Source organism: Scyliorhinus canicula, chromosome 17 (genome assembly GCF_902713615.1).
Source record: "Scyliorhinus canicula chromosome 17, sScyCan1.1, whole genome shotgun sequence".
NCBI classification, from domain to species: Eukaryota; Metazoa; Chordata; class Chondrichthyes; order Carcharhiniformes; family Scyliorhinidae; genus Scyliorhinus; species Scyliorhinus canicula.
This window is the reverse complement of record NC_052162.1, coordinates 95,506,592-95,520,308: the sequence shown is the minus strand read 5'-3', so window position 1 is coordinate 95,520,308 and position 13,717 is coordinate 95,506,592.

Here is a 13,717-nt window from a genome sequence, read left to right as displayed (position 1 = left end):
AAGGGAATAGGTTTGATATTCACATAAATAAAGTGAGGCATGCAGACTTTCATTTATACCATCACTTCATGGCTTCAAGACTTTATAGGGAATGAAGCATTTCTGGAGGTGTAATGCAGAAAATAGGAACTGGAGGAGGCCATTCAGCCCTTAAGATTGCTCCGTCATTATGATCACGCCTAATCATCCACCACAATACCCTGTTCCTTCAATCCCTGCATATCCTTTAGCCCCAAGTGCTATGTCGAACTCCAGCTTGAAAATATAAAGGCGGGATTCTCCATCGACCAACCCCAAAATCGAGCAAGGCGATTGGCTGAGAATTGGTCACGAGGCCAAAATTTTGGCCGGTGCCAGGCGCCCGCTCGAATGCCATACTCTGAAGCATCGACAGAGGCGTTAATGCGTTTTGCTCCACACGTACTGTAAACACCGTCTGCATATCATTAGCAGGCCTGACACGTTAACCTCCGCCAGCAGGAATGATGATGCCGGGTTTCACTTGTGGTTTAAAAAAATCGGGTAACAGGCGCCCTGGCTGATGAGGAACAGAGAGGAGGTAAGACATGCAGAGGCGTGACCGTGGGCTGCCAAACCTGCCATTGGGTGCTGCGGAGCGTACCGCTGGCATGGGTAATGCCAGCCAATTTTACCCCTAGCAGCAGGGATGGGCGACAGGGCCAGAGGCTCCCTTAGGAGCCGAGCACTGACGGGGCCAAGGTTGCCGAGAGCAGAGTGCCAAGAGGAATGGCCGGGGATGGGGGGGGTTGAGGGAAGGGTCATGCCGGTGCAGGGTCTGGATCGCTCTGACGGGGCCCTCCAGTATAGCGCTAGGATAGTCTCCCACATCGTGGTGGCCTGCTCGTCCGCCACAACATCGTGCAGCAGAGGGGCGACGTGCTGGAGGAGGAGGATGAAGGCCAGGCCTCGTCCGACGAGGAAGATGCGGAGGAGGGTGGGGATGGAGAGGATATGGGGCTCGGGATGTCACAGGAAGCTGCATGGGATGTTCTAAATGCCTCCAGGTGCACCGACTAGGGGGCCAGGCCAGCGGCACGATCACCCCCCTCAGCTGACAACCCCCTCCCATGAACACCACCTCACCACCACACCCTCCCCGCAACTCTCTCCGTTATTCCTACCTGCCCCACTATGGGGTGGGAGCCCTAGGTTGGCAGTAACAACTGGGATGGCGGATGATGTCTACGGATCAGCTCTGATACTCGGCATAGTTCAGCAAAGTCTGACTCCTGCCCATGGTAGCACTTTCCACCGTCCATCTGGGTGATCCCTATATGCATGCTGACCATTACATCACACAGTCCCACCGAACCCTGCGGTGGGGGAGGTGAAGACGGGTTGTTGGGAGTGGGGGGAGATGGTGTGGGTCACCAGAGCGGTTGAATTGGGGTCTCTGGCCCAAGCTCACCCCACCGTCTGACCATCTCCAGCCCTGCCCCCTCTTCAGCCAGCCCATCCCTCACATCTGACAGAGCACCGAGGCAGGCTGAAACATTGTGAAAAGGAGTGTATTGTGAAATGGTGAACATATATTTTTTATATATATATATATATCATAGATTATCATAGAATTTACAGTGCAGAAGGAGGCCATTCGGCCCATCAGGTCTGCACCAGCTCTTTGAAAGAGCACCCTACCCAAGGTCAACACCTCCACCCTATCCCCATAACCCAGTAACACCACCCAACACTAAGGGCAATTTTGGACACTTAAGGGCAATTTATCATGACCAATCCACCCAACCTGCACATCTTTGGACTGTGGGAGGAAACCGGAGCACCCGGAGGAAACCCACGCACACACGGGGAGGATGTGCAGACTCCACACAGACAGTGACCCAAGCCGGAATCGAACCTGGGACCCTGGAGCTGTGAAACAATTGTGCTATCCACAATGCTACCGTGCTGCCCATTATATATATATATATATATATATGAATTTAGAGTACCCAATTAAATATTTTTTTCCAATTAAGGGGCAATTTAGCATGGCCAATGCACCTAACCTGCACATCTTTGGGTTGTGGGGGTGAAATCCACGCTGACATGGGGAGAATGTGCTAACTCCACACAGACAGAACTTGGATCCTCAGCGCCGCAGTCCCAGTGCTAACTACTGCGCCACATGCCGCCCTCCTGGTGAACACACACATATATGTATATATATGTACAGGTTTGTGCCCAAGCCCCTGTCGCTGTATTCTGTGTTGCTGCCGTGCCAACCTAACTGGTTTGACCTTTCTGGCCTTACAGACCGTAATGCTATGTCTATGTGGATCCCTAGGCAGTACATCAGATGTGGATGAGGCCTGCTGCAATTCCCGCATTGTGACCTGGGTCCCCATTAGCAATCGTCTTCAGGGGGACCGGTCCTGTATGGGCCCGGCTGCTGCTCAGGTATCCCGGGTGGCGTGGTGCCGCCCTATTCTGCCCGCTGCCCATCAGATGCATCAGGGACAGGAAGGGGGTGGTGTCCGAGGCGCTGTGGTGTTCCAGCATCTCCCCTACTGGAGTCACCGGAGCAGTCCCCATTATCGCCTCATCCTTCGGTGTGCCTGATGGCCCCCAGGCTACTTCTTGGGACAGGGGTGCGAACATAGCTATCCCCTGAGGCTCCCCATTCACCTGGCACTGCCAGTCCTGGAGGCCTGCTCCTGTCTTAACCCGATGCTTGATTCTTGCGGTCATGGAGCACACGGAATAGACCACCTCCCTCTGGGTCAGTGTCACATCACCCAGTGACCGCGCAATGCCGTAGACACCGTCAGCCATGACTTGCTGTCACTGGGCCAGGCTTTGGCTCACTGCTACAGTGTCCAGGTGGCCCTGGTACATGGCTGCCTGTGACAGGGCAGCCCTGTCCTGGGCCTCGGCCACCGCTCGCACAGAGTGCCCAGACCTTGGACATCTTGTCCCATGGCTGAACCCTTTGACCCCAAGGCCTCCACCACGGACGGCACCCATGCGGTGTTGTCCTTGGCATGGTCGCCACCACTTCCTGCTGTTGCAGGCTATTGGACTCCTCCAACTGCATCTGCATGGTTGCGGGAGGTTGCTGACAACCCCTCATGCAGTCTCTGGCTCTGCGACTGCATCTCCACTATCAATGGGACCGCCCTTTCCAGAAGCCCAAAACCCATCTGGACGGCAGCTAGTCCCTGGGGTTGGGCCGCACTGACAGCTCACTCCCTCGGGGATTCCTACCTCCACCTGCTGTACCACCACACGTGTGTGGTGCACACCAGACAGTGTCCCAGGAGCCTCTTCATCAACATCACCAACCGCTGGGAGTGTCACTGGGATGGTGAAAGTTGTTGGGGACAGCAGTGTCGAGAAGTCAGTGTCATCCCGGGACTGGTGCTCCAGGGTGTCTCGGGCTGCGATTCGAGGGCTTGCATCGCTGAATGTGTCCTCTTCCTTCCTGCTATCTGCTGGGGTTGTGGTTGGGGTCAGGGCAGGGGGACACCAGAAGTGCCCACCTCATCGCCAGGTGATCCTGCAAGATACGACACATGACTGGATCATGGGTGGTAGAGGACGTGGCTGACACAGCATGGTTCACTTGTTCACCCGATGCCAACCTACACCTCTCCGGGGCCAACCAGGTCCAGTGCCCGCTGCTCCGCTGCATTGAGGGGCCGCAGGTCCGGCAGTCCCCCTTCATCTTTTCCCTCTCCCGGAGGTTGTGGGCCGCCTTCTCCAGGGGGAAGAGGGAAACAGAAAGTGCACATTGTTAGGCAGTCGGACACATGCAGCACAGTGGGTCGGTAGCCGGTAGTCTTCATGGCCAGGGCACCCAGCTACAGCTTCTGGCATGTGGTGCATGGTGGGGTGACTGCACACTGCCAGCGGTTGGGGTTCGTTCGTCCTCCAGGTTGAGCGGAGAGGGGTTTACGGGTGTGTGGGACATGGTTTGGTTCGGGGCACAGTGCTGCCTACTCACCCTAGCCACCCCGAGACAATCGTGCAGCTTCTTCCTGCACTGCTGTTCGGCCCTGGTGGTGGCCCAGGCCCGATGTGTGGCAGCCTCCTTCCCACACCGGGGCAAAGGGTAGCCTGCCTCTCTTCCTCGGCATCTAACAGAGTCTCTAGCTCCGCGTCCGCAAACTGGGGTGCCGCTCTTCGTGCTACCATCTTGTTGGCTGGCAGGAGTGTGAGTGGGGAGTGGAGTGTTAATATGCAGCTGCAGCTTGTCAGCCTCTTGAGTGTCAATCCCAAAGTATCCAACAATGTTTTCATTGGAATCACTCGTGTTCCATGTGATGCCGGTGCTAGCCCATTAACTTTGTGGAATTGCTCTGGGAGCAGCGCCAATTTTGCTGTTGTATAAGTCCACCGATTCAGTCCTAGCGTCAGCACTTGGGCGGGGATTCTCCCTTCTGGGGACTAAGCCCCCAGGCCAGCGGGAGAATCGGCGCCAACCTCTCTGGCGTCAGCAGCCCCCGAAAGTGTGGAATTCTCCGCACTTTCGGGGCTAGGTGGATGCCGGAGGGACAGCGCAAGTTTGCACATGTGCCGAAGGGCCGGTGTGATCTCGCGCTTGCGCGGAACCGGCGGCGTGGTTCCGTGCATGCGCAGACTGGCTGCCGTATTTTGGCGCATGCACGGGAGTTCTCTTCACTGCGCTGGCTATGGTGGAGCCCTCCAGGGGCCAGCGCGGAAGGAAGAAGTGACCCCACGGAACAGGCCCGCCCACAGATCGGTGAGCCCCGATCGTGGGCCAGGCCACCATGAGCACCCCGCTGGGGTCAAATACCCCCCGTGCACCCCCAGGGACTTCTCCCACCAACTTACCTGCCCGCTCCCGCCGGTACGCGAGTTGAATGATTCACGCCAGCAGGACTGGCCAAAAACGGGATGGCCGCTCGGCCCATTGGGGCCCGGAGAATCACCAACAGCCCCCAACCGGCGTGGCGTGAATTCCGCCCCTGTCCGACAAACGGCGCCGGAGAATACAGCAGCCAGCGTCGGGGCGGCGGGGCGGTATTCGTGCCGCACCCCCCTCCCCCCGCCAGGCATTCTCCGACCCGGAGTGGGGTTGGAGAATCCCGCCCTTGGTCTCAGAAACAGAGAATCCAGCCCACAATATTTTGGCCTCAACTGCTTTCTGTGGTAGCGAATTCGACAGGCTCGGCACTCTCTGGGTGAAGAAACTTCTCCTCATCATAGAATTCCTACTCTGCAGAAGGAGGCCATTTGGCCCATCGGGTACACTGACCCTTTGAAAGAACACCCTAACCTTGGCCCACTCTCCCGCCCCATCCCATGACCCTGTGCATTGATCCTGGCTAATCCACCTAACCTGCACATTTCTGAATTGTGAGAGGACCAGAGCACCCAGAGGAAATCCACGCTGACACAGGGAGAATGGGCAAACTCCATACAGTAACCCAAGGTTGGAATTAAATCCGATCCCTGGTACTGTGAGCCAACTTCTGTGTCACTGTGCCATTCAACTCAGTTCTAAATGGTTTATCCAGTATTCTTAGACTGTGACCTCTGGTTCTGGACTCCCCTGCCATCAACAACATCTTTCCTGCATCTACCCTCTCTAGTCCTGTTAGAATTTTATTAGTTTCCATGGGATACCCCCTCATTCTGCTAAAGTCCAGTGAAAAAAATCCCAACCGACTCAGTCTCTCCTCATATGTCAGTCCAACCATTCCAGGAATCAGTCAGGTTAACCTCTCCATTTCCTCTATCGCAAGAACAGCCTTCCTCAGATAAGAAGACCAAAACTACACACAATATTCCAGGTGTGGTCTCACCAAAGTCCGGTTTAATTGCAGCAAGGTGTCTCTGCTCCTGTACTCAAATCCTCTCGCTAGGAATGCCAAGAGCATTCTTTACCGCCTGCTGCACCTGCGTGGTTACTTTCAGCGACTAATGAACAAGGACACCCAAGTCTCATTGCACTATAAATTGAGAGGGCATTCAGATAATAATCTGCCTTCCTGTTTCTGCTACCAAAGTGGATAACCTCACATTTATCCACATTATACTGCATTTGCCATGCATTTACCCACTCACTCAACTTGTCCAAATCACACTGAAGAATCTGTATCCTACTCACAGATCACCCCCCCCCCCCCCCCCCCCCCCCCCCAGCTTTGTGTCATCTGCAAATTTGGAAATATTACATTTAGTTCCCACATCTAAATCATTACTACAAATTGTGAATAGCTGGGGTCCTCGCAATTATTCCTGCGGTACCCCTTTAGTCATTGCCTGCCATTTGGAAAAAGTCCCCTTTATTCCTTCTCTTTGTTTCCTGTCTGCCAACCAGTTTTCAATCCATCTCAATACACTTGCGTCGGACTTTGTTGAAAGCCTTTTGAAACCACATCCGCTGGCTCCCCCTCATCAACTTAATCAGTTCATCCTCAAATAATTCAAGTATATTTGTCAAATATGATTTCCCCTTATTAAATTCATGCTGACTCTGTCCGATTCTGCTATTGTCTTCCAAGTGCTCTGCTATAAAGATTTTTTGAATGGACACGAGCGTTTTCCCCACGACCAACTTCAGTTTGACTGGTTAGGTGGATTGGCCAATTGCAAAATTGCCCCTTCATGGCCAAAAGTTGCCTAAATTGCCCAAAGGAGAGGTGGGGTTATCGGCTTACAGCGATAGGGTGGGGAAATGGGCCCATGTAAGGTGCTCATTTGGAGGTTGGGTGTGGACTCGAAGGGCCAAATGGCCTCCTTCGGCACTGTAGAGATTCTATGATTCTTCTGAATACCTCTCTTTTGGAGTTACATCAGCTACTCTTCAATCTGTCTGAACTGTTCCAGGGTCTATAGAAGTTGACCACCAGTGCATCCACTTTCTGCGACCACTTCCTTCTGAGATGTGGGGGGCCCTGGGGATTTACCAGCTTCAATCCCATCAATTTCCCCAACACCCAAGGTGTTCCCCAAGGTTCTGTGACCTTGCCGTTGCAATGTTATACGCACAACATCTAGTTGCTTAACTCGAACGATGATTTATTGATGAACACGTGGAAAGATTTAAACAGAATATTATACAGACAAAGTTACTATGTGAGTTCGGTGAACTCTCCTAAAGCTACTCTATGTGCGACCTCCTGTTGTACGCCTTACTATCAACTGTCGAGTCTCTCCTGTCACGTAACCGATGTCTGATGCCACCAGCTGGTTGGAAGCCGCACGACTAACTATGTACTAAACTATTCACAGGCATTTCACCACAACCATTTCCCTACTAATACTGATTTCCTTCAGTTCCTCCCTCTATAAACCCTGTGGCCGGGATTCTCCAATCCCGCGGCCAAGTTCTGACGCCGGCGTGAAAAGCGGCTCGAACCACTCCGGCGTCAACGGTCCTCGATTGTCAGGTATGCACCTCTTCCTAGAGAGCTAGGTCAGCGCCGGAGTGGTCTCGCGGGTTTGTGCATGCGCATGGGTTCCCGCCTCCGCGCCAGCACCTGGGCAATATGGCGGAGCCCTACAGGGGCCCGGCGCAGAGGAACCTAGGCCCCCACGGAACCAGCCCACCCGCCGATCGGTAGGCCCCGATCGTGGGCCAGACCACTGTGGAAGCCCCCCCGGGGTCGGGTTCCCCCCCCCCCCCCCCGCCCGCCAGGACGACCCCCGCAGACAGAACTTCCTGGTCCCGCCATGTGCGACTATGCGTGACCCACGCCCGTCGAGGCCCAGAGAATCGGCCCGGTGAATTCAGGCCTGTGCTCCCCAACATTTTTGGTGCACTACTTCTGTCTTCACAAACGGAGGACGCAAATAAAGTATGTATTTAGTTGGTCAGCCATTTTTTTTGTTCCCTATTATAAATTCCACAGTTTCTGACTGTAAGGGCCCTACATTTTTCTTTACCAAGCTTTTCCTCTTCACATACCTATAGAAGCTTTTACAGACAGTTTTATGTTCCCCACAAGCTTACTCTTGTACTGTATTTCCCCCTTCTCAATCAATCCCTATGTCCTCCTCTGATGAATTCTAAACTGCTCCCAATCCTCAGGTCTGCTGTTTTATCTGGCCAATTTGTATGTCTCTTCCTTGAATCTATTACTAGCTCTTATTTCCCTTATAAGCCGTGGTTTGGCCACCTTTCCAATGTTCTTCTGGGGCCACACAGGAATGAACAATTGTTGCAATTCGCCCATGCACTCTTTGTGTGTCATTGTCTATCCACCATCATTCCTTTCAGTAAAGTTCCCCAATCCATCATACCACAGACCATCATAGTTTCCCTTATTTAGATTAGTCTCAGAATTAACTGTCATTCTCCACCTTTATGAGCAATTCTATCATATCATCGTCCTTCATCCCCAAGGGGCCTTGCACAGCTAGACTACAAATTATTCCTTACTCACTACACAATACCTAGTCTAGGTTGGACTCTTGTCTATCTGGTTCCTCAAACAAAACCATCCCTTTTTAAAAAAAATAATTTTTATTAAGATTTTCACAAAATATAAACAACAAAACAATATTAACAAAACAACCATGGTAAAAACCCAAGAACAACACCCACCCAACTACAAAAACAACTACAAAAACAAAAAAACAAAAAGCAAACAACAAAAAGGAAAGGGATAACACCCGCCACATCCAACAAACCTATGTACACAATTCTCCCTCCCACCGGATTGCTGCTGCTGCCGGCCTATTTCCCTACCGTTCCGCCAGGAAGTCCAGGAAAGGCTGCCACCACCTAAAGAACCCCTGTACTGATCCCCTCAGGGCAAATTTCACCTTCTCTAATTTGATGAACTCCGCCATATCATTGATCCAGGCCTCCACGCTTGGGGGCCTCGCATCCTTCCACTGAAGAAATCCTCCGCCGGGCTACTAGGGACGCAAAGGCCAGGACACCGGCCTCTTTCGCCTCCTGCACTCCCGGCTCCACTGCAACCCCAAAAATTGCGAGTCCCCAGCCTGGCTTGACCCTGGATCCCACCACCCTCGACACCGTCCTTGCTACCCCCTTCCAAAACTCCCCCAGCGCTGGGCACGCCCAAAACATATGGGCGTGGTTCGCTGTGCTCCCCGAGCACCTAGCACACCTGTCTTCACCCCCGAAAAAGCTACTCATCCTCGTCCCAGTCATGTGGGCCCTATGCAGCACCTTGAACTGTATGAAGCTAAGCCTCGCACAGGAAGAGGAAGAATTCACTCTCTCCAGGGCATCCGCCCACGTCCCCTCCTCAATCTCCTCACCCAGCTCCTCTTCCCATTTACCCTTCAGTTCCTCCACCGAGGCCTCGTCTACCTCCTGCATTACCCGGTATATGTCCGAAATCCTCCCTCCTCCAACCCACACCCCCGAGAGCACCCTGTCCCGTACACCACGTGGGGGCAACAAGGGGAACCCCTCCACCTGCCGCTGGGCAAACGCCCTAACCTGCATGTACCGAAATATGTTCCCCGGGGGGGGGGGGGCCCCAAACTTCCCCTCTAACTCCCCCAAGCTCGCGAACCTCCCCTCCACAAACAGGTCCCTCAACCTCCTAACCCCTACCCTGTGCCAGCCCAGAAATCCGCCATCAATGCTCCCTGGAACATACCGATGGTTCCCCTGTATCGGGGCCTCCATCGAGCCCCCCACTTCTACCCTATGTCGTCTCCATTGCCCCTAGATTTTGAGGGTAGCCGCCACCACCGAGCTCGTGGTATACCTCGTTGGAGGGAGCTGCAACGGCGCCGTTACCAGCGCCTCCAGGCTCGTGCCCACACAGGACGCCATCTCCATCCTCTTCCATGCTGCCCCTTCCCCGTCCATTACCCACTTACGCACCATCGCTGCGTTGGCAGCCCAATAGTACCCACAGAGGTTGGGCAGCGCCAGCTCCCCCCCCCCCCCCATCCCTGCCCCGCTCCAAGAACATCCCTCCCACCCTCGGAGTCCCATGCGCCCACACAAATCCCGTAATACTCCTGTTCACTCTCCTAAAAAAGGCCTTCGGGATAAGGATTGGAAGGCACTGGAACAGAAACAAAAACCTCGGGAGCACCGTCATCTTAACGGACTGCATCCTCCCCGCCAGTGACAGCGGTAACATATCCCACCTTTTGAACTCCACCTCCATCTGCTCCACCAACCTTGCGAGGTTGAGCTTGTGCAGGGCCCCCCAGCTCCCAGCCACCTGGACTCCTAGGTACCTGAAGCTCTTCCCTGCCTGCTTCAGTGGGAGCCTACCAATCCCCTCCTCCTGATCCCCCGGGTGCACCACGAACAACTTGCTCTTGCCCAGATTCAGCTTATACCCAGAGAAGCCCCCAAATTCGCTGAGAATCCTCATCACCTCCGGCATCCCCCCCACTGGGTCCGCCACATACAGCAACAGGTCGTCCGCATAAAGCGACACTTGATGCTCCTCCCCACCCCGCACCATGCCCCTCCAGTTCCCTGACTCCCTCAACGCCATGGCCAGGGGCTCAATTGCCAATGCAAAGAGCAAGGGGGACAGGGGACACCCCTGTCTCTTACTCCGGTACAGCCGTAAGTACTCCGATCTCCTCCTATTCGTGGCTACACTCGCCATCGGGGCCGCATAGAGCAACCTCACCCAACGGACAAACTCCTCCCCAAACCCAAACCTTTCCAACACCTCCCCCAAATACCCCCACTCAACCCTATCAAAGGCCTTCTCCGCATCTAATGAAAAAATGAAAATGAAAGCCCCAACTATCTCCGCCACCCCTTCCACAGCCGGCATCATAATAACGTTGAGGAGCCTTCGTACGTTAGTATTCAACTGCCTTCCCTTCAGAAACCCCGTCTGGTCCTCGTGAATGACCCCCGGCACACAATCCTCTATTCTTGTGGCTAAGATCTTTGCCAGCAGCTCGGCATCTACATTTAGCAGCGGGATCGGCCTATATGACCCACACTGCAGAGGGTCCTTGTCCCGCTTCAGGATCAAGGACATCAGCGCCCGTGACATAGTTGGGGGCAAAGCCCCCCCCCCCCTCCCTTGCCCCATTAAAGGTCCTAACCAACAGGGGGCCCAACAGGTCCGCATACCTTTTATAAAATTCGGCCGGAAACCCATCCGGCTCCGGCGCCTTCCCCGACTGCATGCTCCCTATCCCTTTAACCAGCTCCTCCAGCTCAATCGGCGGCCCCAGTCCCTCCACCTGCCCCTCCTCCACCCTCGGAAATCACAGCTTGTCCAAGAAGCGCCCCATTCCACCCCCCTCCACCGGGGGTTCAGACCGGTACAGTTCCCCATAAAAGTCCCTAAAGACCCCATTAACGTCTACCCCCCTCCGCACCACCTTCCCAAATCTATCCGTCACTCCCCCAATCTCCCTGGCCGCGTCCCGCTTTCGGAGCTGGTGCGCCAGCATCCGGCTCACCTTCTCCCCATATTCATACACTGCCCCCTGTGCTTTCCTCCACTGAGCTTCCGCCTTTCTGGTAGTCAATAGGTCAAATCTGGCCTGAAGGCTACGCCTCTCCCCCAGCAATCCCTCCTCCGGAGCCTCCGCATATCTCCTATCCACCCGCACCATCTCCCCGATCAATCTCTCCCTCTCCCTCTGCTCCCCCCTCTCCCTATGGGTTCGGATGGAAATCAACTCCCCTCTAATCACCGCCTTCAATGCCTCCCAGACCGTCCCCACTCGGACCTCCCCGTTATCGTTGGCCTCAAGGTACCTCTCGATACACCCCCGAACCCTCTCGGCCACCTCCTCATCTGCCAGCAGCCCCACCTCCAAGTGCCGGAGCGGACGTTGGTCCCTCTCCTCCCCCAGCCCGAGGTCTACCCAGTGCGGGGCATGATCCGAAATAGCAATGGCAGAGTATTCAACATCCTCCACCCTCGAAACCAGCCCCCTGCTCAGGACAAAAAAAATCAATCCTCGAATAGGCTTTATGCAAGTGGGAGAAAAACAAGTACTCCCTGGCCCTTGGCCTCGCAAACCTTCAGGGATCCACCCCTTCCATCTGATCCATAAATCCCCTCAACACCTTAGCCGCCGCTGGCCTCCTACCCGTCCGGGACTTGGATCGATCCAATGGGGGATCCAGCACCGTGTTGAAGTCCCCCTCCTATGATCAGGCCCCCCACCTCCAGGTCCGGAATGCGGCCCAACATATCATAGAATTTACAGTGCAGAAGGAGGCCATTCGGCCCATCGAGTCTGCACCGGCTCTTGGAAAGAGCACCCTACCCAAGGTCAACACCCCCACCCTATCCCCATAACCCAGTAACCCCACCCAACACTAAGGGCAATTTTGGACACTAAGGGCAATTTATCATGGCCAATCCACCTAACCTGCACATCTTTGTGACTGTGGGAGGAAACCGGAGCACCCGGAGGAAACCCACGCACACACGGGGAGGATGTGCAGACTCCGCACAGACAGTGACCCAAGCCGGAATCGAACCTGGGACATGCGCCGCATAAACCCCGCATCGTCCCAATTTGGGGCGTAAACATTCACCAACACCACCCGCTCCCCCTGCAGCTTACAACTCACCATCACATACCTCCTGCCACTGTCCGGCACCACCCTCAACGCCTCAAACGACACCCTCTTTCCCACCAGGATCGCCACCCCCCGATTCTTCTCATCCAGCCCTGAATGAAAGACTTGGCCAACCCATCCCTTCCTCAGCCGAACCTGGTCCGCCACTTTCAGGTGTGTCTCTTGGAGCATGGCCACATCCGCCTTCAGCCCCTTCAAGTGCGCAAACACCCGGGCCCGTTTGACCGGCCCATTCAGCCCCCTCACATTCCAGGTTATCAGCCGGATTAGAGGGCTCCCTGCCCCCTTCCCCTGCCGATTAGCCATAACCCATCCCCTGCCAACCACTGGCCAGCGTCCCCCGCTCAGCCTGTTCCCCACGGCAGCAACTCTCCCCCCCCCCCCCCCCCCCCCCCCCCGCCCCCCAGCACCCCCTGCATCCTCCAGCTCCTTCCTGGCCATTTCAGCAGCAACCCGGTACCCCCCCCCCCCTCCCCCCCCCAGGCTAGGACCCCTCCTAGCCGCGTCCCTCCCTCCATAGCACTCCCGTGAGCCAGCTAACTTCTGCTGACCCCGGCGACTCCTGCCATACCTCCGACTCCTCCCCACGTGGGACTACTCCTCCTCCTTCATGCCCATCAGCAGGCCCTCCTCCCCCTCCCCCGCTCTTGCGCGGGAAAATAACAGCCAGCAACGGCCCGCGCTTCTCAGCCCCGACCCCGCCCCCATCATCCCACAGCGCGGGAAACCAGAGAAAAGCCCGCGCTTTCGCCCTGCCCAACCCCGCCTCCTCTAGGGCAACTCCCATTGCCAGTCCCCACCACCAGCTCCCCGCACTCCCAGTTTACCTCCCTGCCCGAACCCGTCCACCAGACCCATACAAAAAGACATAACGACATCGCCCCACCCACCCTAAAGCCAACACACATCTTGAATTAAACAGAGAACCCCCCCTCCCCAGAGCAAAAATTAAACACAATTACATTATCATACAAAATCCCCCATCTTTGACCCTCAGTTTGAGTCCAGTTTCTCGGCCTGCACAAAGGCCCACGCCTCCTCCGGGGACTCAAAATAATGGTGCCGATCCTTGTAGGTGACCCACAGACGCGCCGGCTACATGCCAAACTTCACGCTCCGTCTGTGGAGCACCGCCTTCGTCCGGTTATACCCGGCCCTCCGCTTAGCCACCTCCGCACTCCAGTCCTGGAAGATCCGCACCTCCGTGTTCTCCTA